At 37.2% G+C, this 25,605-nt stretch overlaps 1 long non-coding RNA gene across 1 annotated transcript in view; it reads right to left on the bottom strand.

Moving 5' to 3' along the window:
• Window positions 1-1,778: 1,778 nt before the first annotated feature.
• The window catches only part of LOC122815348, a 221,921-nt gene continuing 198,094 nt past the window's right edge, over window positions 1,779-25,605 (bottom strand). The window contains exon 3 of the long non-coding RNA XR_006366949.1: window positions 1,779-3,908. This is a non-coding gene — a long non-coding RNA (uncharacterized LOC122815348). The remainder of the gene's footprint in view (window positions 3,909-25,605) is intronic.

Raw genomic sequence — 25,605 nt, 5'->3', positions numbered from 1 at the left:
TGGAAGGTGTTTCTTTAGTTAATATATGTTGTATTTACAGTACTGAGGTGTTGACTGTGTGCAAACTTCAGTCTCCCATTTGCCAAGGAGGTCAGGCTTGTAGCAACTTAAGTCACTTTAGTGCTGACAGCACTGATCCCCTATGCATGGGATGTCACTAGCACAGGTGTCATCTTTGTCCAAACTGTTCCAGGAATTAGCCTTATATGTTGACCTGATATAGTCCTCCTGCAGAAGTCTCCATGTGTACTGCTTATAGAGGATGTTCATAAAAACTTGGACTGCTCCACCTCACACCACCTCTGTGTTCAAAAAGGATCACTACCCTCACTTTCTCCAGCTATGCTTGTCTCACACTCAAAGATGCCATGAAAAATGGCAGAAAAATAGCACACAAATGATTTCTTTATGTGTTTCAGCCTTTGCCAAATGACTAGCAGTGACAGGCACCTCATTTGCACAATGGATGGTAAAGTAATACAAAATAGCTGCTGTATTATTATGGTTCCAATGGCACTTTGACTTGTGAAACATCACAATACTCCATCACTCTATTTGCTTCTGAGAATAAATGTTCAGCAGTTACTCTATTGTTAGATGTTTAAAAATAGAGTGACCATTGGGTGCAAACTTCCATCTATTGACTGTAGAACACCAGCTCACATAATGTTGCACAAATGGACAACACATGAAACACTTGCTAATAGTTTACCAACAACTTCAACTAAGAAGCTGTCATCATGGTTGACATGTATCATGTTATACTTATAAAATGTTCTTTTACAATTATTAATCACTGCAACTTACCATGGATATCAATTGTAAACATTGCTAACACTGTAATGCATGACAGAAACTTACACTGTGAGAATATGAGGAACACTGCTCTTTAAAGCTCAGACTGAAGAATACTACTCAATATTGAAGTAAACTTGAGATGTATGAGCACAACAGTTTCCCAACCAGTGTCATTTGTGCATCTGGCACCTGCACAGAGCTTACCTGGGTGCTTATGTGTGTGCACAGCATAGTGCAGAATTAAACACAATGTTTATCAGGTTTATTCATCACTCAAACTGAGCGAATCAGAAATAATAATATGATGAGCCCTAATTATCATACCCAATGTGCCCAAAGATAAAAATCATGATTGTAGCCACATATCATCATTGCACTACAGAAGAAAAATACTGTATTTTAATCCAGAAGTCTCCTAATGTAATTACCTTTTTTTACATAATAGCATTATTTGCTTCTATAAGGTATGTTGGTCTTTTTAGACCTACTTTTTTGGATAGGCAAATAGTTTTTTTATGGAATATTTACTGTAAATGCCTGGAAATGCAAATAGCTTTTTCTGTGTATCTGCATGGAATGTCCAAAGCTCTCTAATGGGTATATTGGAAGTGCACTGGCTATTGTATTGTCATGTTGCTGTAGGTTGTATCAACATTAATGTGTTCTATATAGTACTGTAATGTTGTGCACCTTACACATATCTATTATTACATTTTAAATAATTTCTACCAAAGCTGTGGTAAATGATTATTGTGCTTCTTAAGCTACAAGCTTGATATGTTTTTTTTTTTTTTTTGGTCGTGAAAGAATTTATAAGACTATAGTATACTAGGATTAACTGGAAACAACTGAAAGAGATTGGAATGAATTTCTTTATTTGTTAATTACCCAAACATTTGCTGAACAGGTGCCAGTCTCTTCTTTAATGGCCAAGCCTTTTTTTTTCTGACTTTTCAGAATGAATTCTGCACATGCTGCAGTTCAGTTAAGAATGCTTTATTAGATGTCAGTAATATATGAATACTGTCTCAAGTAATAGAGCTGATAAACAATAACAGTCTGCAGAAAGTCTGGAATTTTAGATAACAGTAACAGTGCTGATCAATATCCAAAGTTTCTGCATGTATATTCTGATTCGACTGAATAATATCAGCCGAAACAGTCTTTTTCTTCTGAATAACATACATATTTGACTCAACTTCTGTACTCAGGCTTCAGTGTCTGTACTGTAAAGATCTTTTGCATATCAGTCCAAAAACTAAATTAACTGACTCAACTGACTGTGTCTGAAATATAGCCTATTAATACCAAAACCCTGTAATGTTTACATGCCTCTTTATGCTTGGTTTTCAAGCCTGGTCCTGCATGTGCCTCACAGTTCATTCTTTATCTACCATTCTATTGCAATTACACATACCTTTCCCTTGAGAAAAGAACTTTCTGTAGCTCTCCCTGAGAACTTTTATTTATGCACATATCATGCTTAGCCAGCAAGATTATCTTTTCCTTTCTACTGAACCGTCTTTCCCTGAAACTGAATGCGTACACAAAAACACAAATCTGACTCTAAATTTTTAGGCCTATTATTCTCCCTGTATAGTGAACTCACTAAGAATATAGGGAAAACCCTCAGTCTATCAGCTCCTGCTGAGGTCTCTGATGAAAGTTTACAGGGACCTTCATTTATAGTTACCTCATATCTGTATTATTAACCACTGTGATCTGGTTTGAATATATGAGCTTTATGCTACCTCATTCATAATCTGCAGATGTGTCCTGATAAATAATGATGTACGTTATGGTCTCAAAGGTGCTATTAGCTCCAAATAGCTTTAACAGTTCTATATGTAGGAAATCTACCTGCTCCAGTGATTATCCCATTACCTAGATCCATAGTCTTTAGAGTCTTTAAGTCTAAGTTGTGAAGCATGCGTGATGTATCTAAAACCTGCAAAGTATTCTGAATGAAGCTATTTCTATTAAGAGTTTGTTAAAATATAAATCCATTTAAGTGAGTTTTTTAGAAATGTATTCTGCAACCATTTTTTTTAACTTTTGTAATTATTTATGGAATTGGCTTGATTAAGTATGTTTTTAGATTGGATAATTGAATTATGATGTCACAAAAAGCAGGCTTAAATGTTGTGTAATGTGTCTCATTCTTTATTCTGATGAAGTTCTGGAAGTAAAAGAATGAAAGAGCTAAAGTGAATTATGGCTGTGTTTTTTTTTCTTCAGCTGGCACTGTGGTTCTGGGCATTTTATTTTTTAGTTGTTAACCCATTACTCATTTTGTTCATGAACTTATTTTAATAAGCCTGCTATAATTCTGTCACTTTATCTTCAAAACTAATGACTGAATAATGTGATATGTGATGTAGAAATACTCTTTATAAATAATTCTGTCACTTTTGCCCTTAAACTAATGACTAAATCATGTGAAGTATGATGTAACTGCATGTTGTAACTACGTATGAATGTTATATTCTGAAACTTGACTGAAATTAAATTAATGCTTTATTCTGAAATTTGACTGAAATGTACTATACTGAAGAAATAGCTGAGTATGAATGTCATATTCTGATTGACTGAAAGTTACATTAAAGTGATACATATTTATACTGAACATCTAAAATAGTTGTGTATAAATTTTATATTCTGGAAACTAACTAAACTAATACTAAAGGAATATCTTTTGCCAGTGTTACCTGAACACAGATAAAAGCATAACTGAAATTTGGTAGATGTTATGTTCTGGAGACAAAACTATTAGTACCTTTTTTTGTTATTATTGTCTGAACATAAAAACATAATCTGAAAACTAGTACTGTTACAGAACTCTCTGAAAACATGAGAATAGTTACATACTTGCTTTAACTCTAATTTACATAAATGCACATCTGTTGTACACAGACTTTCTGTAGATAGTTGACTTGCGCACCACAGCTCTTCCCAACTTTAGGCCTTACTCTGTACTGTTCCAGTCACTGATGAGGCATTGGAGGCTGTTTTAATGTCCTTTTTCTGTGTCTTAAGCCTTCAGACCTCCTCTTTTCTATCTCTTGTGCAAGGCTGGATGTCTGGTGTTTTTGATTGTATTTAAAATCAACCTGGAAGGAAAAATAAACAGAAACAGGACCTTAAAATAAAATTTGCGGCTTTAACATTTATAAACTGATAGCATTGCTTGTTGCCCTTATTTTATTTACATTTTTCTGCATGAAATAAACTTATGCTGCTATAAATTCTTGTAAGTTTATAAGCAAACTGATACTGTTTGTTTGTTTCTTTCGGCTTTTCCTGGTTGGGGGTCGCCACAGGAGAACTCCGGTCCGCTAATGATTGGCAGTAGATTTTGACGTGCTGGCTTGCCATGCCTAACGCACAACCTTCAATGAAGGAACGCCCATTCATGCATGTCGCCACACAGAAGACGCTCTAACTGAGAATCGAACGGGCAACGTCTAATTGTACTATAGTGAATTAAAATAATAAATACATTTACTAATAAATGCATTCTTGCAAGTCTGTGACTGCCAAACACAGATCCCCTGAATCTAGATAAAGTAACCAATGATAAAAGTATAATATTTCAGTGAAACCTCACTATTTAGTCCAGGTGGTCTGTCAGCCTGAAGCCTAATTATCCATTCTTGTTCAGAGGCTTCGCTCTTGTTGTTCATGTTCCCACCACTTTTTTTATCTTGTATGATATGTAACACTAGAAACTTGAAGATGTGTGTGGCTCCCTCCTATATAACATGCATCACTAACGCACTTGTCTCTTTTTTATTTTTAATGTCCCTTACATGTTCTAGGACTCTATCTTTGAGTAGCCTATTAGTTTTGCCTACATAGTAGGCTGGGCATTTTGTACAGAAACCAAAGTATACAACATTCTTACTATAACAGTCTGTATAAAAGCGGGTTTCATTAAAACCTTTTCTTAGGAACAGGGCTTTGAAACATTGATTATTATGTTTGGTCACATCTTCTAATATTTGTACATATATTTTACAGTTTTACCACTATCTAATTTTATAGAGCATGTTTTTACAGTTTTTTTACATATTTTTAGTTCACTATTTATATGATTGATTGTTTATATAGTGTTTGTATAGTGTATGCCTTTAACTTTTATTTATTCAATCAAGATACTGTCAACTGATTGAATATGACACAGGTGTTTCATTATTTAAACAAGAGCAGCAGTTACTGTAGTATGTCTGAGGAAGCAGAGAGGACTCTGTGAAAGTGCTCACGTTTTATATTTTTACTATTTTGTATTAAAGTGTTGTTTTGCCGTGTGTATTCCAACGAGTTGTTGGCTTTTTTGGAAGTCTGTAACAAACTGATAATGTACTACAGTGAAATAGAAAGGCTGTAACTTTATTATTAAATCAAATGGAAACCTCAATGGCATTGCTTTTTCCTGTCATAACTTCAAATGAAACTAAAGTAGTAGCCTAACACTCTATTTCAACATTTTTTGCATTTCTGCACCTCTATAAAATTAATCTTAACTGTTGAACTTTTTACGTTTAGTCTTGTGGCCCTCAGGTCCTAACAGGCTGGATGGGAGTATGCTTTGGACACTATTTAATAATACCTGACATTCAAGTACAGATTGCTTTGCAGGTGCAGTCATTTTACTGCCAGAATCTACTAAAGTATAGCAGCTGTACTGAAGAAATCAGTAGTAAAATCCACATCCACCTACAAGTTTACAGAAGGGAAAACTGAGGAGTACTATAGGCCTCCATCTACATCTTCACCTTTGCTGTCTGTCCCTTCTGAGACCATACCTTGTGTGAAGTTGTCACAAATGTCAATGCTGTGATGCTGTGGGTGGGCAGGATCAAACTTAAGACATTGTATGAATACAAGTGACCAATACCATCCATGCTGCCACCCACAGAGCAGAGGCCTTGGCAAAGAAGCAGGGAGTAACAGGTGGCAGGCTGCGTACTGAATCGCCACTTATGGACACAGAGGTGTTATTCACCTCAGTATGACATCCACATAATTCCACTATTTAATGCTGGATGTTGGGGCAGAGATGGATAGGCCTCAGAGAAATTTTTACTAATGATGCCCCAGGTATGTAGTCCTATTATCACTATCCAGCCCCATTGTATCTGTTAGTCACATTACAGTTTGTAAAATACCTGTCTAACTTGTGTCATTTAGGTACTTTTGACATTCAGGAAAAACATCCATCTGCATAAGGTATAGGCATGATTATACTCGAATGTCATATGTTTTAGTTGTAATGACATCAGTTGTATATGTTGATTTGGGACCAGGTCAAGCTTTCATGGGACAGGTTGCCTTTTGCTGCATTCAAAGGGAAAACTTTGACTGATACAAGAACTATGAACCTACTCCCACTGAGAATGAATGATCTTTAACATTTGATCATAGCACAGTCTGGGGGTGCAGTGCATGTGTTAAACACAGAGAGCGTGACCCTCTCACCCCCTTCTCAGACTATGGATACAGACTCTGTGTCTGTGCACACCCAGACCACACTGCTATCTGAGAGTGGACAGGCAAATGGTAACATTGTAGAGCAGGGAAGTGTGGAGGCTCTGAGCAGAGCTATATCTCAATCTGTCCCTACTAGCTGTGGGTGGGAGAGTCCACAGGGGGGCTGGTACTGGTGCTCATTGGATGTAAACTGTCATCCAATTTATATGCAGGGCCATTGTGAAAGCATAGCAGAGTCCAACAGAACTTCAGCAGAGGCTGAGAGGGTGATCTGAGCTGTGCAGGTTGACATATGGGAACTCATGAACCATATATGTGATTCATTAAGTAGAATGAAGCACACAATGAAATGTGCAGTGTCTATTGCATCTGTCTGGGGCAAGCTGCCATCATTGCAGATGTTCATCTGTGATGTTCTTGGATGTTACTTGGACCTATCATGGACTACAAAGTTACCACTACTACACTGCTGCCATGTCCACTGCAACATCAGTTGTGGATGTGTATACACCCAGGACAGGCCATCCCCATGATCAAGGTCATTGTCATGCTGGCACATCCTAAAGTAGACATCAGTCATGCCCACATAGCACACCAACATCTAGCCAAGTTTGTGGGTGAGCCAGGACAACTCCCAGCAGAGTCAGCCCCCATATGCAGGGGTATGCATGGGAAGGTGAACCCTCTGTCCAGTAGGCCACAACACAACATAGTGGTGCACAACATGCACACTTACCACTGCAGCTTTCAGCACATTCAGCACTTCCTGACTTTAATCCTAATAGCAAGTCTGATACTTCCCTTAAATGCATGCTTGTTTTTATATGCCTCAGTGCTGTCACTCACACACTTCCCTGAAAAAAGAAAGAAAACCTGTGCTCTCTCCTAAATATGTGCAAATGGTTATAACTGTGTCCTGCCCTTTGTAAATTACTACTGGGGTTGCCTATCTCTGATGCAAAGAAAGGCCAGTCTATGCATGGATAAGCACAGTTTGGTGTTTTTGTATGCATTGTTTTTACTTTGCATGTCTTTGCACAGATGTTGTATACTTAAGGATTGCCTTCCACACCTGAGCAAATGATGATAACTGTTCCCTGCCCTTTTTCCTTTGCTCTTTGTACATTGCAACTTAAGTTGTCTGTGTCTGATTGCACAGCATAGCCAGCCGATGGTGTTTTTGCATGCATGATTTTACTGAATATATCTGCTTGGCTCTTGCACAGTTATGTTGTAAACTATGTGCAATCCACTGCCTCTTTAATGGTGCCATGGCACACTGTGCTTGTCACCATCATGCATAGTCATCTCCTGCTGCTGGCTCATCCTCTGACTCCTCATCTATCTCAGCTGCAGCTACCTGTGGTGCTGGGAACTGCAGTAACTGCAAGAGGTTTTCCTTCTGTAACTGCTTCCTGTGCATGATATTGTGCAATACAGTATACATGGTAGTTATTTTTTTCACATGTGTTGGGTTATACTGCAGGGCACTAGCAGATGTATCCAGGCAGCAGAACCATGACTTCAGTATCCCACACACACATTCAGTGATGTTTCTGGTCTGTGATAATGTGTGGTTGTAACCGTGTTCAGTTTGGTTGTGAGGATTTCTGATTGTCATCAGTAGCCAGGGTTCCAAGACATCTCCAGTATCACTCATAAGATGGCTATGTGGGAAGTGATCCCTCTCAAACCATTGATACAGAGTCATGAAATCTACTTGGGTGGCCTGCACGTTATCGATGATAACTAGTGCATTACGGATTACCTGACAGTTGAAGTGATGCACTTGCAGTTCAAGTACTGCCTTCCTTGTTCAACAGATTGGGATTTTATTTTAATCTGGGTACAGTATATTGCCCACAGTTCCTCAGGAGAATGAGCTGTATCATAGAAATCCTGCACAGTGCTTGTCCTGTCTTCTCTGAGGTACATTTGAACCACATATGTTCCCCCATATGCGGAAGCATGGTATCAAGGAACTGGTTGAGTATTCTTGAGGCAGATGCCTGAAATATCCCTTTTGTATCCCCAGTGGGTCACTGAAAGCTCCCTGTAGCTAATATATGTAAAGCAACACATACCTTTGTATCCACTGGGATGGTTACTTCATGACTCCCACAAAGCTGCAGATGTGGCCAACACATGTCCACGATTTCCTGCATGGTCTCCCTGCTCATGCAGTACCTGTCCACTACATTGGTGTCATGGATGACATGAAATGTTAAATGTGTTTGGAAGACCCATTGCCTCCAGGGAAGATGCCGCTTACCATCAGCTACAGAGACTGTCACAGCCTCTTGCAGATACAGATTTACAATAGCTGAGTCAACACTTAATTTCGTTCAGTACTTTATACAGCCTGAATAGTATGCACATATATAAGGTGTGTGCAGTGTCACTGAATGAAAGTTCAGTATTTCTGAATTGTTCTGTCATTTTTTTTTGCCTTATCATACATATTGCTTCATTATTCTATCCTAGCATATACAACAGCTGACCATGTTATTTTGGCTGCACTGTGTAGCTATGTTTATTGACTTCAACAAACCCTGCTCATCACGCAAATTTGTTTATTGTGAAAAGTGAAAGTTTATGAATTCTACTCATGATCATTTTTTTCTTTATTTGGCAGGTTATTATTTTATTGATATATAGACCTTTTACTTCTGTCCATTTTTTAAATACCATGTTTTACCTCATGTTCTTTCAACTTATTGGGAATTCTTTTTATCATATTTACTCATTTAAATATAGTCATTCTGGTAGTTGTCTGTAATTTTATTGATTTAACCCTGTCACCTCATCTGATGACTTTTTATCAAAGAGTTCACTGATTTCCTTGTCAACCTTCTCCCAAAGCACCAGAATAGGCTAATCTTAGGAGACATCAGCATCTGGATCAATAATGAAACTGATGAATTCACTACTAAATTTTTACACATTAATAAAGGACTTGGTTTTGTTCTTGTTGTTATTCCTGCCATGCACAGAAAAGGCAATACTCATGATATGGTGATCCATACTGTTACGTTATCTCCGGATCTGGTGGTAGAACAAGTTTTCAGGTCTGACTACCAGCTGATTAATTTTAGGCTTAGGTTCCTACTGGTTAGGTCACATGATACTGAAATTGTCTAATTCACAGATCTATGAAAATGCTTTCATTGTGATCTTGCTAGTGTGATGAAGCATCTGCTAGTGAAGCTCAATGGGAATAAACTTGAGAAGTTGCTTCTGTTGTATGGTAAGGTCAGAGTAGATGGTCTTGATTGTTTCACCCTAATTTATGAATACCTGTACCTGTTGTTGCCAATGAATGCTTGCATGACTATGAGCTGTATTAGTTATACTGTAAATGGTATGTTCTAGAACAAGTGTGGAGGAGAAATTGTGCATCAGAGTACAGAGTAACTCCTATTCATTATGTAGTTATGAAACAGAATCAAATGGTAAAAATGGACAACATCCTTGAATAATGGTATTTCTGCAGACTAGTAGAAAATTATCCTACCCAGTTCTTCTAGATTATGGATAGCCTGTACAGCTCAGCCTGGTTAATAAACAGTAAGACATTGATAGCCTCTAAATATGAGAAGATAGCATATTTATTTCACTAAGAAAATTATCAAGTTCTTAGGTGGTTTTCTACAGGTTCTTTTAGTTCTTGTGACAGTAAGACTGTCTTCATTACTTCTTGTTGTTGAGTGATTTCAAGAACATCTTAAGAATCATCACAGCTCTCCATTCTACTGTTTTGTCAACTGAAGCCTGAACCCACAATCCTGGTCATAGCTTGCATTGAATCTTGTTGTTGAACTGTTTCTCATATAATTCAGTCTCCTGTCTCTTTGTACATTTTTCATCCTGTTTAATGGAATCTGATACTGCTCTAGTAATAAAGGGGAAAGTTTTGTATCCAAACTTTTTAGAAAATTATTATCCATACTTTTTTAAACACATTTATTGAATTATCAATTGTGACATAGGCAAATTTACATTCATACAAAAGTAATCAAACTGTATTAACAAAATAACATTAATAAACATTATGTTTCACATAAAAAAATTATTATCCAGTCTTGAACTTCCTTTTATAGGCTACTTAGTCAACAATGTGGTTTACATACATGCAGCGTTTCATCTAAATTGTCACAAACTTTTTGATACAGTTAGCATTTATAGCTTGACACTGTACTGAGAAAATGCTCTTCAGAGAGTTTGATGTTCTTCTAATGGTGAGATATAGTAGGTGTTACCTGTGCTCAGCCTTCTTTAACTTTTCTTTCACATTTTTAACACCTGTGATTATGGAATTTTGATAGATTATCTGTGCACCCACTCTGTCTTATCAGTCATTGTTCCCAAGTGCAAATCAGCAGCTGATCTTGGGGAATTTTTTTCTAATCATGCTTATTCGATGTATAGGATGCCCCATGGTTCAATCTTGCCTCCTCTTTTGTTAATGTGAGATTTGTTTCCACTGGTGGAATTTGATACATAACAGAAGTGTAAAGCATTACTTCTCTGTTGTTCATATCCAATTGTACCCTTACTGCTCTCAAAAAATGGCCCTAATATATTAGTGTAACAATGCTTAGATTGCATCTTTTGCTGAATCATAGCTAGTCAACTCAAGCTGAGGCTGAGACAATGATCATACATGCCATATATTTTTTTTTCAAGTATTTCTAGTTTTATCCTTAGATTTATTGTGAGAAACACAGGCTAGACTTTCTTTCTCTGGTGAAAGGTCATGGAGGTTATCTAGACAGTATATTATGGTGGTTTACTATCCACTGTGCGAACAGCAAGCTGTCGGCATGTATGCTGCCGAAAATTAGATTGTTGTTTGCACAATGTCAAGTGTATGGGGTAGTCGAACACACTTATTCGAATGCAGTATTGCATTTGCATAAGTGTATTCGACAAACTATAAGGAGATCGCAGTATAGTGTTTTTCTAGAATTTACAGTATCATATCATATCACTGTGATAATATTTCATTGCATTTTTTACATTTTTTGGTGCAAAAATGAAATACACAATCATAAACAACCACTGACTGTAAAATTAATATATCTTATACTCTGGCCTGTGATATTTCAAAACTAACTTGTTACTTCACCAGTCTTGCAGTTGTTTGAGAATCATTACCTTTTCATGGAACACAAGATCAGAAAAAGAAATGAGCACAGTGTTTTGGGATTTTTTTCTTTTGGTATCCACTACAAGTGCTCACCATCTAGAAGGTCACAGGTGACTTGCATTTTGCCACTTGCTCAAAACTACAAGTATCCTATCTTCCATTAGCCCACTCCTTGTAAATTATACAACCTCCCCACAATCCAGGCCTAGTAAATACATAGCTCTCCTAGAACCCTGACACTTATCTTAAAACCCGCATCCCATCCCTAACTCTAACATGAACCCTCAATCCTTTACCAAACTCTCCTCCTATTGGTAGAGTTACTGTCAGCCCAGCATGGTGTAATTTTATCTCTGCTGTTAGTGCTCTCAGTGATTTCTGTTACAGTCCTCCAGGTCATAATGCCATTTTTATTTTGATGCCTTTGAGGAGCGTAGCATTGCAATTTAAAAAGATGGAAAATTGAATAAAGGAATCTCAGAACTGCAAAATGTTAGCTCAAATGCTTGAGATGTTACAAGCAGTCTCATTAAAGATGAATAGGCTGAAGGACTGGATATACACTCTGTACTAAAGTATTTATATGATCCAAATAAAAACTGCTTAAGGTGCAAAGCTCTTTGCAGGAAAAGTCAGAAATGATAGAGCAGCAAGAAACAGTAGACCAAATAGAGACTGTCACATGTGTGCATTAAAGAGCTAGGTGATGGACATAGAAACATTCTGAAAGAAAGGTAATCTCTATTTGATCAGGATATCAGACTGTGGCTGATAACAATCTGATTACATTCTTCTACAACAATTTCTTGCCTGCCCTGAATATCCCTGTGGACATGGACTGGGAAGTTGATCTCATGCATAGGGTGGGAAGAAAGAAGGCTCTAAATTTATTTCTCAGGCAAGGAAATCTAAAACTGCAGTCCTTGGTTACTAAGAAATGGGTTTTGAATAATATTTATCTTATACATGGAATTGGGGTGGATGGGTGATAATCTGTGCCTTCCAGGCCTATTCTTGTCAGCTGTATGAAAAGTGTGGTGCCTACAGGGAAATATGAAGGAAGCTCAAATACAGGACCATGATTTCATGGTTGGCCTACCTAACAGAGCTAGTTGTGGCAGTGGAAGGCCAAAAAATTATTTACCACCTTACAGACACCATAGTACTTTCTTGAACATTGATAGGTCCCTGCAAAGCCTCAGGAAATTGCCCCTCAACATGTTCTGGGAGGGATGAAAATAAACAAGGGAAGCAGCCTAATGGAACATAATATAGAGACTGATATGGGCCAATATATGGGCTGCAGTATCATTTGATGCAGCAGGAAAGATATGAATGAAAAAGAAGAACTACTGTACATGAGTGGAGAGCAACCCCTAAAAGAGGAAGAGAAGAGAAATACATCATTAGCCTCTCCTATTCTTGGAAAGGAAAGGCAAGGCAAGCAATTGTTGGAGTCAAATGTAGAGCTCTCTGCATCATCTGCATCATGTGACATCCATGCTGAGCACCTTGAGATGAGAAAAAAAGATAAGAGGACCAGTATTGATGATGGGTGTCAATCTGGTCTGATTGATTAACGTGTTATGTCATCAGGCAAAAAAGCTAACAAAACTTTAATAGGTTGACTCAGTAAGCAGTTAAGAGTCATAAATTACTATGAGAGTGTAGCAACTGAGCCACCCTGATCTCTTTTGTCAGACATTATCTATCATCTACTTTGAAGCAGATACACAAGCAAGGCCATATTTTCTTTTATGTGTGGCATCTCAATTTGAAGACTTTTGCTGAGATTTTCAAGTGTTTATGGCAGCTATGATCATCAATTTTTTTCTTCTTATGTTTTCAATTATAGCCATAACCTAGGTATGTCTTTATTGTTCAAAGTTTCATTATATACCATTTCATGTTATATATGGTTATGAATTTTGGCAAGTTTTGTTTTTAATATATAACTAGGATGTAAAATGGTGAAATTTGCTTACTCATGCTACTAACCTACTGCATTAATGGGTTTGTAGATCAGAGTGTAAAGTGCATGTTCTTTTATCTTTAAGAAGCATGCAAGGCAGTACGTGCATGTATATAACCTGCACACATGCACAACCTTAGAGCCATTTTGTAGAAGCAGCTAGGCAGTAAGCATGTATGATCTTAGTCATTATGTATAAGTTACTTAAGTTAGAGTCAATAGTCAACAGTAGTAATGTGTTTGCATGTAATAAAACTGCTTGACCAGAACCCACAAAGACTTTATTTGTGTCCTACCACAAAAGCAACATGGTATCAGAACCGGGATGGAAAACAGAAGAATATTCAGAGCCATGAGATGTAAAAATGCCAGTGAAGGTAAAACCAAGATAAAAGTGCACAAACATAGTCAGAAAGAATCAAAGGTAATGAGAAATAACACAAATTGTATACTCGATGCAAAGCGGCATTATCAGGCAAGCAGAAAGTACAAAAAGTTTGTTGACTAAAGAAAATGTTTAAGATAAAAGTATTCAATAAAACGATTAACTATAAAGAAAAACGAGTATGTTTAAAGCAAAAATGAGTATGTTTAAGGCAGAATGAGTGTGTTTAAAGCAAAGTTGGGTATGTTTAGAGTAAAACAAGCACAAGAAAAGTGTATTGGGAGTAAAAAGGGCTTAAACAAGCAAAATGAATATAATAAAGAAAAATAAAGGGCACATTGAGCAAAATAAAGCAAGGCGACTGCATGTGTTTTGGTAAAGTGCTGTATTTGGGCATAGCTAAGACTTCTTATTGTATCAAGGGCATAACTAGGGTTATTTGAAGTATCTCAGAGTATGTAAAAATGCTTACAGTGTGTGCTTATTACTGTGCATATATTTCAAAGAGTTTGTTGTGAGTAAAGTGCATCTACTTTGTGTAGTACAGTCAAAGCATAGTGGTGTGTCTGTTCACAAATTACCACCATTACAGAGTGCTTATTGTACTGTAAAGATTTGCCTAGTAAGGTACCACTATTTTGGGGACATTTCAGTGTGCTGTATGCAGTTATTCGCAAAGTGCAATTACTTCAAAAGTTATCAAGTTTAAGGCAACAGATGATTAATTTATTCACATTGTGCAGTTACTTGGCATGTTTCTTACACTAATAAGAGGTGTTTTCTTACAAAAGATGACATTACAAGAGCATTACAGTACTTGTAAATTCTTCAGTTGGATTGTAAAGTTCTCTTTTTTTAATGTTTCTTAAAATGATGATAAATTACTTAAGCAAGTGATGGTAAATGACTTTAGAATTTTTGCCTTTACCGATAAAATTCTGAAAGCATAGAAAAGACTGAGAAGTTATTTCACAAAGTCCAGTAAAGTATTGAAAAGCCCGAGATATTTATTTCACAAAGTCCAGTTATTCAAAAGTACTATGAGTTTGTTTATTTGCATAATTCCGAAAAGCCCAATGAAAGGTAGAAGTTCAGAGTACAAAGGCATTGGACAATTACTGGCATTAATTCTGGCATATGTGCATGTGTGTGTGTGTTTATGCTTATTTGCAAAACCCTTCGCTTGTATGTGTTAATATGGCAGACAGATTTCAAAAACCACTACCACTTATATTTGATCAGAATACTGCAGAGAACTGGAGAATATTTGAACAAGATTACAATATTTTTATACAAGCAGCTTATGCAGATAGAGATGCATGCACAAGAGCATTAATTTTGCTAAACATAGCAGGGTCAGAGACCATAGAAAGAGAGCGTTCATTTGTGTATGCACCAACAGTATATGAAGGAGAAGGTGCAGACCACCAATTGTTGTACAAGCTGAATCAAGGGAAGAACCCGAGTGTTTGAAGTGCAAGTTCAGGGAAATGTGTAACCCCCAGACGAATATTACATTAGAAAGGCATTTGTTTTACACAAGAGATCAGAACCCAGGGGAACCATTTGCAGCTTATATGACTGACTTGAGAAACAGAGCTAAAACATATCAGTTTGGTGAGCTAATAGATGAGCTGATAAAGTACAGACTTATATGCAGTATTAACAGTGCTGCTGTGAGAAAGATTTTACTTTGTGACAGTGATTTAACGTTGAGCAAAGCCACAAATATTTTTCAAATCCATGAGGTGACAGAAAAACACACAAGTATGCTTATGAGTGACAAGAGCATGGTTGCAGTTGGTTCCAGAGCACATGTAGATATTATGCAACATGTGGCAAACAAGAACAGGCCTAAGCACGTGGCAGCTACAGGGTTTCCAAAGAAGGCACGCAGCTTTCTAGAAAATTCTAAGAAAGGTGAAAGCTCCAACACCAGCTCAGTGCAGTATAAGCACAAATCAGAAAAACCCAAATCTAGCTTTATTGTTAACTGTCACAACTGTGGTGCGAATCATGAGTGTAAAAGAGGGATCCCTATTAAACTGACAAAAAATCTAAATCTGGAATGGCTTAGAAATCGAAAATGCCTTTCTTTGGAATCGCTACTGTGAGATTGCAGTAAAGTGAAGATTGAAAGATTTGCCCTTTCCTCACTGTAGTGCGATCTCAAAGTTAGTATATATAATTAGCTGGGGGTGTGGGGGGTGCAGCCTCCACAATACCTATTTTTGAAGAATGGCATTTTTGATTTCTAAGCCATTCGAGGTTTAGACTTTTCGTCGATCTAATAGGGACCCTAAAAGAGAGAAGTGGTTAGCATATGGTCAGCAATGTCACAAGTGTAAAAAATGGAATAATTTTCAAAGATTTTGCAAATCAAGTAAGCCTCACACAGTTGTAAAGAAAGGTCACACAAAAAAGCAAGTTGATCAAGTAGAGCCAAAGCAGTTGGCTTTCTAAGTAGATGGTGTATATGTGCTTGGTGAAAGAGTTGATGCAGTGAACTTATTAACAAGAGGTGAAATATTTTGTACTGTCAGAATTAATGGAAAATCCACAGAGCTCAAAGTAGACACTGGTTCAAACTGTAATGTTATATCAGCAGACACATTTGCTAGAGTGAGGACTAACAAACAACTCAATGTAGTCAGTAGTGTGAAACTTTGGAGGTGAAGAAATTCAAACTGAAGGTTCAGTGGTACTTTCATGTTATTTGGCTGAGAATTGCTACAGATTGTTATTCTACATAGTCCAAAAACCAGTGCAATCTTTACTGGATCTCAAAGATAGTTTAAGAATGAATCTGCTTTCTTTTGGTAAAGAAGTTCATCACATAAATGCATTTCCGAGTTCCAGTTTTTCAGAAACAATTTTCTCAAAGTATGCTGATGTTTTCGATGACAAGTTAGGCAAACTTCCAGTTGTGTATTCCATGAAGTTAGACCTAAAGGTCACTCCAGTAGTCAGACCAGCAAGAAGAGTTCCAATAGTGATGCAAGATAAAGTTAAAGCTCAGATGGATAAAATTGTACAGCAAGGTGTGATTTATCCAGTCACAGAACCAACGGAATGGGTGTCGTCCATGGTAGCCGCTCACAAAAAAGGCTCAGTTGGAATCATAGTATGCATTGACCCAACAAATCTGAACAAAGCATTAAAAAGACTGCATCATCCAATGCGCACAGTTGAAGAAGTTGCAGCTCTAAAGCCGAATGCACTGTATTTTTTGTTTGGGATGCAAATATTTTATTTGGCAAGTGATGCTGTATCGCAAATCCTCATTTCAAACTACTTTTTGTATTCCATTTAGCAGATACAGATTACTCAGGATGCAATTTGGAATAAATTCTGCAAGCAAAGTTTTTCAGCATGAGATGGAGCAAATTTTTGGGGGTTATCCATGTGCCATAATAGTAGACAATCTGTTGGTTGGAGGCAATGGTGAAGCAGAGCATGACAGAAACCTAAAGAAAGTTCTGGACAGAGCACGTGAAGTGAACTTAAAGCTCAATCCTCTGAAGTGCAAATTCAGACTTCCAGATGCTATGTACATAGGACATTTGTTTACAAGTACAGGCTTGAGACCAGACCCAACCAAACAAGCAGCTATTCTTGAAATGTCATCACCAGATAATGTGCAAGCTCTACAGCATTTTCTGGGCATGGTCAATTATTTAGGCAAATTTAAAGCAGACTTCAGTAAGTTAACGGCATCTTTAAGAGAGCTAACATGCAAAAATGTTGCATGGTCATTGTTGCCTTGTAATCCTCCTTTATTGTCTTTCACATCGGGTATACAATTTATGTTATTTCTCATTACCTTTGATTCTTTCTGGCTATGTTTGTGCACTTTTCTCGCAGTTCAATGTCGTCTTTATATCTCATGGCTCCGAATATTCATTTGAAGACCTTAAGCAGAAAATTGCCACTCCACCTACGTTAAGATACTATGGTTTGAACAAACCAGTTATTCTTTCCTGTAATGCTTCAAAATTTGGCCTAGGTGCAGTTATACTTCAACAGGGCAAACAAGTAGCCTATGCATCTAGAACACTAATGCAAACTGAGATGCACTATGCTCAAATTGAGAAAGAGCTTTTGGCAATAATATTTGCATGTTCCAAGTTTCATGATTATATTTATGGTCGAGCTATTCAGATTGAAACTGATTATCAGCCTTTAGTTACTAACTAAAGAAGCCTAGACAATCTGCTCCAGAAAGATTACAACGAATGATACTCAAAATACAAAAGTACAATTTCAAATTGGTCTACACTAAAGGCAAATTGCTTTATCTGGCTAATACCTTATCCAGATCTCCTAGAATTAAAACAGAACAGCTTAACGCAGCAACTTTTGACTTTGATGTGATGTCATTGCGCAATTTTTTAACCCACTAGACTTGATAAGTTAAGAGATCATACTCAGACTGATGCGGTTTCATAGAAGCTCAATCACTGTATTAATGTGAGATGACCGTCAAAGCAATCTAGTGTATCATCTGAAGTGTAAGCGTATTTTCCTTACAGAAATAAATTGTTGATGGAAGATGGCATTATTTTCAAAGGTCCTAAAAGTGTTGTTCCTGCTTCCTTACAGCAAGAATACATACAAATTTTGGATTGTGGTTACCCATGAACCACATACACTAAGAGAACAGCACGCAAATGAGTATTTTGGCCTTCATTATTGAAAGACATTGATAGGGTTCATTCTACTTGTTCAGTATGCAATAGTACTACATCACATTTGCAAAGAGAACCATTTCAGATAAGTCCAATTCCTGAACAACCTTAGTCTACTGTAGCAACTGATATCTTTGAGTGGAGCAATCAGCACTACTTAGTTTTGGTAGACTCTTATTCAAATTGTCTCAAGACTGATCTCCTACCTAACTTAATCTCAACTGCTATTATTACTAAGTTGAAACATAATTTCTCATTTCGTGGTAGTCCACACAAACCTTTTTCTGACAATGGTAATCAATTTACTAGCCAGTTGTTTCAGAAATCTGCAAAAGAATGGGACTTTGCACATGTCACCAGTAGTCCTGAATATCCTCAGTCCAATGGCGTAGCTGAAAAAGCAGTACAGAAAGCAAAGCAATTACTTGAAAGGTCAAGCGTGACAATACTGATATGTTTTTGAATTTGCTTAATCTCAGAAAAAAACCCATGATGATATTCTTGGCTCATCTGCTCAAAGACTATTTTCCAGGCAAACTAAAACTATGCTACCTATTTCTTCAAGTTTGTTGCAGAGTAAGTCGAAGAACACTAAAATCATCAAGGCTCAATTGTTTAAGAAGCGTAATATCCAGAAATCGAGTGACAACCAACTGAGCAGACTACTTCTGTTGAGGGAAGGAGAGATGGTACGAATCCAGACAACAAAAGGATTTGATCAAATAGAACAGATTACAGGCATCTGTGCCAAGCTGAGATCTTACATGGCAAATTCTGAAGGAATGGAGTATAGGAGGAATCGCAAACATCTTCTTCCTGTACCAGAACCATCATCATCATTGCAATCATAACACTGTATCTGTGATGCAAACTCTAAATCAAAGAATGAGTTAGACACTGTTTCCAGACTAGAATGTGTTCAAAAGTCTGATTCTGTTCCAGAAAGTGATTTGAACATTCCACAGGTCAACCATTTTGTAGAAACTGTCCCAGTTGCTAAATCTAATTCCCAGTTTTATGTCACACAGTATGGACAAATGTCTAAACCAAGTGTGAAATACGTAACAACATGGATTTGATTGTACATACCTATATGTTTAATGGTTCCCTATTAGATGAACGAATGCTTAAAATGTTGAGTACGACATGCTCAACAGCTTTTAAGTGAACATTCATCTAAGTGAAACCTAAGAATGCCAAAACAAGGAGTTTCGAAAAGTTATAGTTGGCCAGCCATCAGGAAGCCAACGGCTGACATCAGAACGTTCACCTTGTCTAGGCGTTCTTACAGTCCTCCACTGAGATGTGGTCTCACTTTTCACCCTGTGTAATGTTATGACAGCCTCCACTGTGGTGTAATCTCGGACTTGGTATATTTAAGTGGGGGGGGTGGAGGGCCTAGCCCCCCATGTTGGGGGTGTGGGGGATGAATCCCCCCTACTTTATTTTGTTTGTTGATTTGTTTTTGTTTTTTTTTTGTTTGTTTATTTTTTTTGAGTTGGGGGGGTATTTATTTATTTATTTTTACATGTGTTAACCGAGTTAGTCTGTCTGGATTCTTAGAAACCCTTTTTCAGCAGAGACCTGAGGAGTAAAGCTCCCAAAAAAAGTTTAAGTAAACAAATAGTAAGAACAAAGATAAACACAGATCACACTTTAAGTATACATACTTCTGAATTAATTACATAACATGCAATAAAGGAATATATAGAATGGATAGAAATACAATACAATACATATATGGAAATTTTCATGTAGTATGGCAAGAAACTAAGCAGAAATATGGTAAGACTAAGGTCAATACATTGCTGAACCAAGGTACTAGGCATGAAGTAAGTAAATATACAGATAAAGTTGTGTGGACTTTGGAAGTTAATAAATAAATTAAAAAGAACAGTAATAGGGGATTATGGGAATTGAGTGTAACATGAGCAAACTAGTATGGAATATGACAGAAAAAAATGTGTAAGTAGTAGTAAGAGAGAGAGCTAGAAGTGATACAGTTAATTTAGGGTATCCCTGAATGTTTCATGGGTATTAGTTTAGAGCATGAACATATCCAATTTGATAGGAAAAAAGATTTAAGCTGTTTCTTTAAGGCATTTTTGTCTTTAAGAAGTCTAAGGGCTAAAGGGAGTGTGTTCCAATTTTTTGCAACTGAGTGACAATAGAATATTTTCCCAAAGGTTTTGTTTGGCTTATGAACTTCAAGAAAGTACTGATTAATACTTCTCAGTGGGTGATGAGGAGTATAGACTGTCAGAGAATTTGCAAGGGATGGGCAGGATTTAGGATTGTTTAGTATATTGTGGGCTATAAGGAGTTGGGATTGAGGCACTAAGTTGGAAAATTCAGGCCGGTGTGAAGCCTTTAATGAGAGGCAGTGATGGGATTTGTAAGGTTGATTTGCAGCAAATCTGGCTACTTTGTTACATGTGGTTTCTAGTTTGGATATTAGGTTACTCTGTAGATGGGTAAGAATAGATGAAGCATAGAGTAGGGATGGTAGAAGCAGGGATTGGGCAAGGGATGGCCTGGACGCACAGGGAAGAAAGTTTTTGTGACGGTAAAGCAGACCTAGTTTTTGGTGTTTTTTTTATTGAGCTATGAATGTGATGGTTGAATTTAAGTTCATCATCAATCATTGCTCCAAGGAGTTTTGTTTGGGCGTCAACAGAAATTTTAGTTCCATTAAGGGATGTTACGGAAAATATCTGTTTTGCATGTTCCAGATTTTTAGGTAGGAAAAGTAGTAGCTAAGCTTTGCTTGCATTTAGCAGGAGTTGGTTGGATTGTAGCCAGTTTTCAACAGAGTGGAGTGAGTTTTGTGTAAGGGATTGAAAGTTTTCTATGTTGTCAGCAGAGCTGATGATGGTCGAGTCATCAGCATACTGAATAAGACTGGATTGGGGGCAGGATGGGAAAATGTCATTGGTAAATACATTGAAGAGGAGAGAAATTTTAGTTCCATTAAGGGATGTTACGGAAAATATCTGTTTTGCATGTTCCAGATTTTTAGGTAGGAAAAGTAGTAGCTAAGCTTTGCTTGCATTTAGCAGGAGTTGGTTGGATTGTAGCCAGTTGTCAAATGAGTGGAGTGTTTGTTGCCTATGTACAGTACATTTTAGCCGTCAGCTGTTGGCTTCCTGATGGCTAGAAAACTATCTACAACCTATAACCACATAGCTAGATTTATAACAGGAATGCCCTATCGTACACATCACTGCAACAATCTCAGAACACTAGATTGGTTAGAACTACCTAACATTCTCAAACTCAATCAACTCATTGAGGCATTCAAAGCAATCCACCATCCTGACAAAACCCCCTCAATGAACAAAATATTTACCCCCTACTCTAACCTTACATCCCTTAGATCATCCAAAAGCTTACAAATTCAAACTATTAAATCTAACAATTTGGGAGGTGAAGCACTCTATGCTAATTCCATTGGAAAATCCTGGAATGCCCTCCCAAACAACCTAAGACACAAGACCTCACTCCACCAATTCAAAAAACAACTCAAAGATCTCCTAAAGTCCGAATGGCTATGCCCATGTTCTAATCCTGATTAATAGCAAACATCCCAGGACTACCTAATTTCCACCCAATCCAAATTGCAAGGGTCTTCATTGTAGCTATGGTACTCCAACGACCTAAGACTGTTTACCTCTTTAAATTATTTGTATAACCCTATTACTTGTTCATTTGACTTTGAATGTAATACTTATGACCTGATCTTCTGATGTTTTTTGTCAAATCTATGGAGCTTTTCTCCCCGGGCCTCTACTGAAAATGGACATGTATCCAGCTAGACTAGCCCGGTCAACAAATGTAAAATAAAATAAAATAAAATAAAAATAAATAAAACTATAAGTTTTTGAAACTCTTTGTTTTGACATTATGGGGTTTCACTTAGATGAACTTTCGCTGAAAAGCTGTTGAGCATATCGTACTCGACATTTTAAGCATTCATTCATCTAATATAGACCCATGTTCGATATTGTATAATGCATGTCTATGGATTACCTGTGATTTCAGCATGCTAAACAGTCTTATAACAATTGCATGGTCTATTTATCAAAGAGGGAGGATGTAGATTAAAATGTAAAGTGTGTGTGCTTGTATCTTTAAGATGTATGTGCATGTATATAACCTGCACACGTCCACAACTTTAGTGCCATTTTGTAGAAGCATCTAGGGAGTGAGCATGCATGATCATAATCATTAATTGTATATAAGTTACTTAAGTTAGAGTCAATAGTCAACAGTAGTAATGTGTTTGCATGTAATAAAGCTGCTTGAACAGAACCCATGAAGACTTGTTTATTCGTGTCCTAACACGAAAGCAACAGGTTCTATACATCACATGAATGATTCAAGGTGTTGGTCAGCGCATGGAGGCTGAATTTATCAGCTGTATATGTTTTAGTAGGTGGTGCTAGGCTTTCTGAGGGTAGAGGAGCATCCATGAGATCTACCTGAACTAGAAAGTACACAGCTCCCGTTACTTCTACAGCACAGAGAACCAGGCATAGATCCTTCAATGATCAAAGGGTCAGGGTTGACTCAGCCTGGGGTGAGGAAAGAAGGGTAGAGATGAGTGAAGAGAGCAGGAAGGGGGTTGTGGGTGGGGCTGGAATTCAAAATAAGCTAACATTACTGGGAGAGGATACTGTCATGTTACAGGAAGTGAAGCTTAGACGTAAGAAGGCTTTAAAGCTTTGAGGTAAAAACTGGGTGGTAATGGATTTCATTGCTGTAAAAGGTGGAAGAAAGTGAAGTAGAATCATTATGATTGGCGGGAAGCTAAAATAGCCATTAAAATGGTGATGGAAGATTATAAGGCCAGATGGGTTATTCTGGGTTTAGCTATTATGGGACAAGAATGAAAACTAGGGGTTCTTTATAGGCCCGACACAGACTTTCCTGATTTTTTTGTTTGTTTTGAAGTTCTATGTCCAGTGGAAAGAATTTCTGCCCCGCGGTGCTGTGGTAGCGTTGTCGCCTCAGAGTAAGACGCTGTCCGGTTCGATTCTCAGCTAGAGCGTCATCTGCGTGGAGACATGCGTGAATGGGCATACCTTCATTGAAGGTTGTGCATCAGGGCTGGTAACTCGGCACGTAAAAATCAACTACCAATTATTAGCGGACCGGAGTTCCGCTGTGGTGGCTCCGAACCGGGAAAAGCCGAAAGACACATTCATTCATTCTGTGAGAATATTATTGGTGAGGATTGTAATTTGGAGGTAGATTGGAAATAAAATAAAAAATTTAGATGTAGGAATTGGAATTCAAAAGCTAGGAAAATTGTTTCCCATTGGTCTGAAGTAGAGGAGTAGGTGGACATTTGTGAATGGGGGTACCCTGTTATTTCTTCAGGAAGATGTGTGAGGAGTATTATTGCTACAGCTTGGAAAGGTAGTAAGGCCTAGAAATGGGAGGTGATAAGCAAAAATAATGTTAGAACCTACCGCAGAATGTTATGCATGCAAGAGAATAGGGAAAACAAATTATGTTTCTACAATGAATGCTTCAATGTCAGAAGTTATTATCATTTAGAGATTTAGGTGTTTGGCAATATAATGAGAGTTGAATATTTTCTTAGTTTGTTCTTTTGGGCTCTGTTTTATCTCATCTCATTGGTTATAGATATAGCATGTACTGATATTTTAATGAGCGTTTGATAATGTCCTAATGTATTATGATAACCCAGTGAGAAGTATATATATATAAAAAAAACTTTCCTCTTGGTCGCTAAACCTAAATTCTCTAATTACTCCCTAAAACTTCCGTCTTGATCCCTAACCTTACCCCCTTCCTCTTGCTCCCTGACTCTAAGTCTACATCCCTCAATCAGCCCCTAAACGTAAGAGTTAAACTCCAGTATCGTCCTCATGCTCTCCACCCCACCACCCTTATCTTGTTCATACTTGACTATGTGTTCAAACAAAAGCTGGCAGCTTCATTCTCTTTCCTCATGGTCATAGTCAAGTTTGATCATGATTAATAGCCTCTGCCATCTGTTAGGTGGATGTTTTTCTGGGTGCAACACTGTGATCTGCGAGCAGCCGGGACACGAGCATATGAATAGTATATGGTTTTACTTCCCACTTCTGATGTTACCAAAGAATGGCAAATACTTGTTTTTAATAAAAAAAATCTGTTTTCCTTGACAGATACCATCCTAATATGTAGCTAGGGGTAGAATCCCCTGTATAAAACATTAATTCCAGACAAACACATGGCAATCTAATAAACTATTGAGCACAACCTCATTGCACCTAACAGTTATAGAAATATTATATATATATATATATATATTTTATTTATTTATTTATTTTTTTATTTTACATTTGTTGACCGGGCTAGTCCAACTGGATACATGTCCATTTTCAGTGGAGGCCCGGGGAGAAAAGCTCCAAAACTAAAACATACTAAAAACTATACTAAAAGTAACACACAAAATACATCTAAAAACAGAAATACACTAAAAATATATAAACATATGATGCTAATGATTAGGAGATGGCATTAATATAGAGTAATACATCTTCAGTTTAACATAGTATACAAAGAGAAATATAAGTACAGTATCTGGTAGGTTTTGTGCTTGGTAAGTAGTACTACGTAGTGACTGAGATAGAAATTAAGAGTGAAGATTTGAGTATAGATTGGGTACTTAAAGATTTAAAGTAGAAAAGGAAAAAAAGGTTATGTGGGTAGCAGATAGATTAGAGAATAACAGCTAGGCAGGGTTAGTACAAGTACATAACCAGTGGTTGGAGAAGAAAAGTTTTAGGTTAGTTTTAAATAGTGGGAGAGAGGTTAGGGTTGTAAGGTCTTGTGGTAGTTGATTCCATATTTTACCAACTGAGTTAGAGAATATGGAGTCACCTGCTGAGTTGTTAGATAAGGAAGTATGAATCAACATTTTGTTAGCGGGCGTAGATTTCTCAAGTTGTTATATGGTTTTATGAGGGAAGAGAGAATAGGGATATTATTTGGTTGGTATAGGGCTTTATGGGCGATTATAAGTTGGTTAAAATGTAATAGGTGAGGTAATTCAAGCCAGTCTAGTTGTTTTAGGTTCAGACAGTGATGAGTCCTGTAAGGTGTATTT

Source organism: Protopterus annectens, chromosome 11.part0 (genome assembly GCF_019279795.1).
Source record: "Protopterus annectens isolate FY-2018-M chromosome 11.part0, PAN1.0, whole genome shotgun sequence".
Classification (NCBI taxonomy): Eukaryota; Metazoa; Chordata; order Ceratodontiformes; family Protopteridae; genus Protopterus; species Protopterus annectens.
Note: the sequence above shows the minus strand (reverse complement) of the source record. Positions and strands in the feature narration are given on the sequence as shown.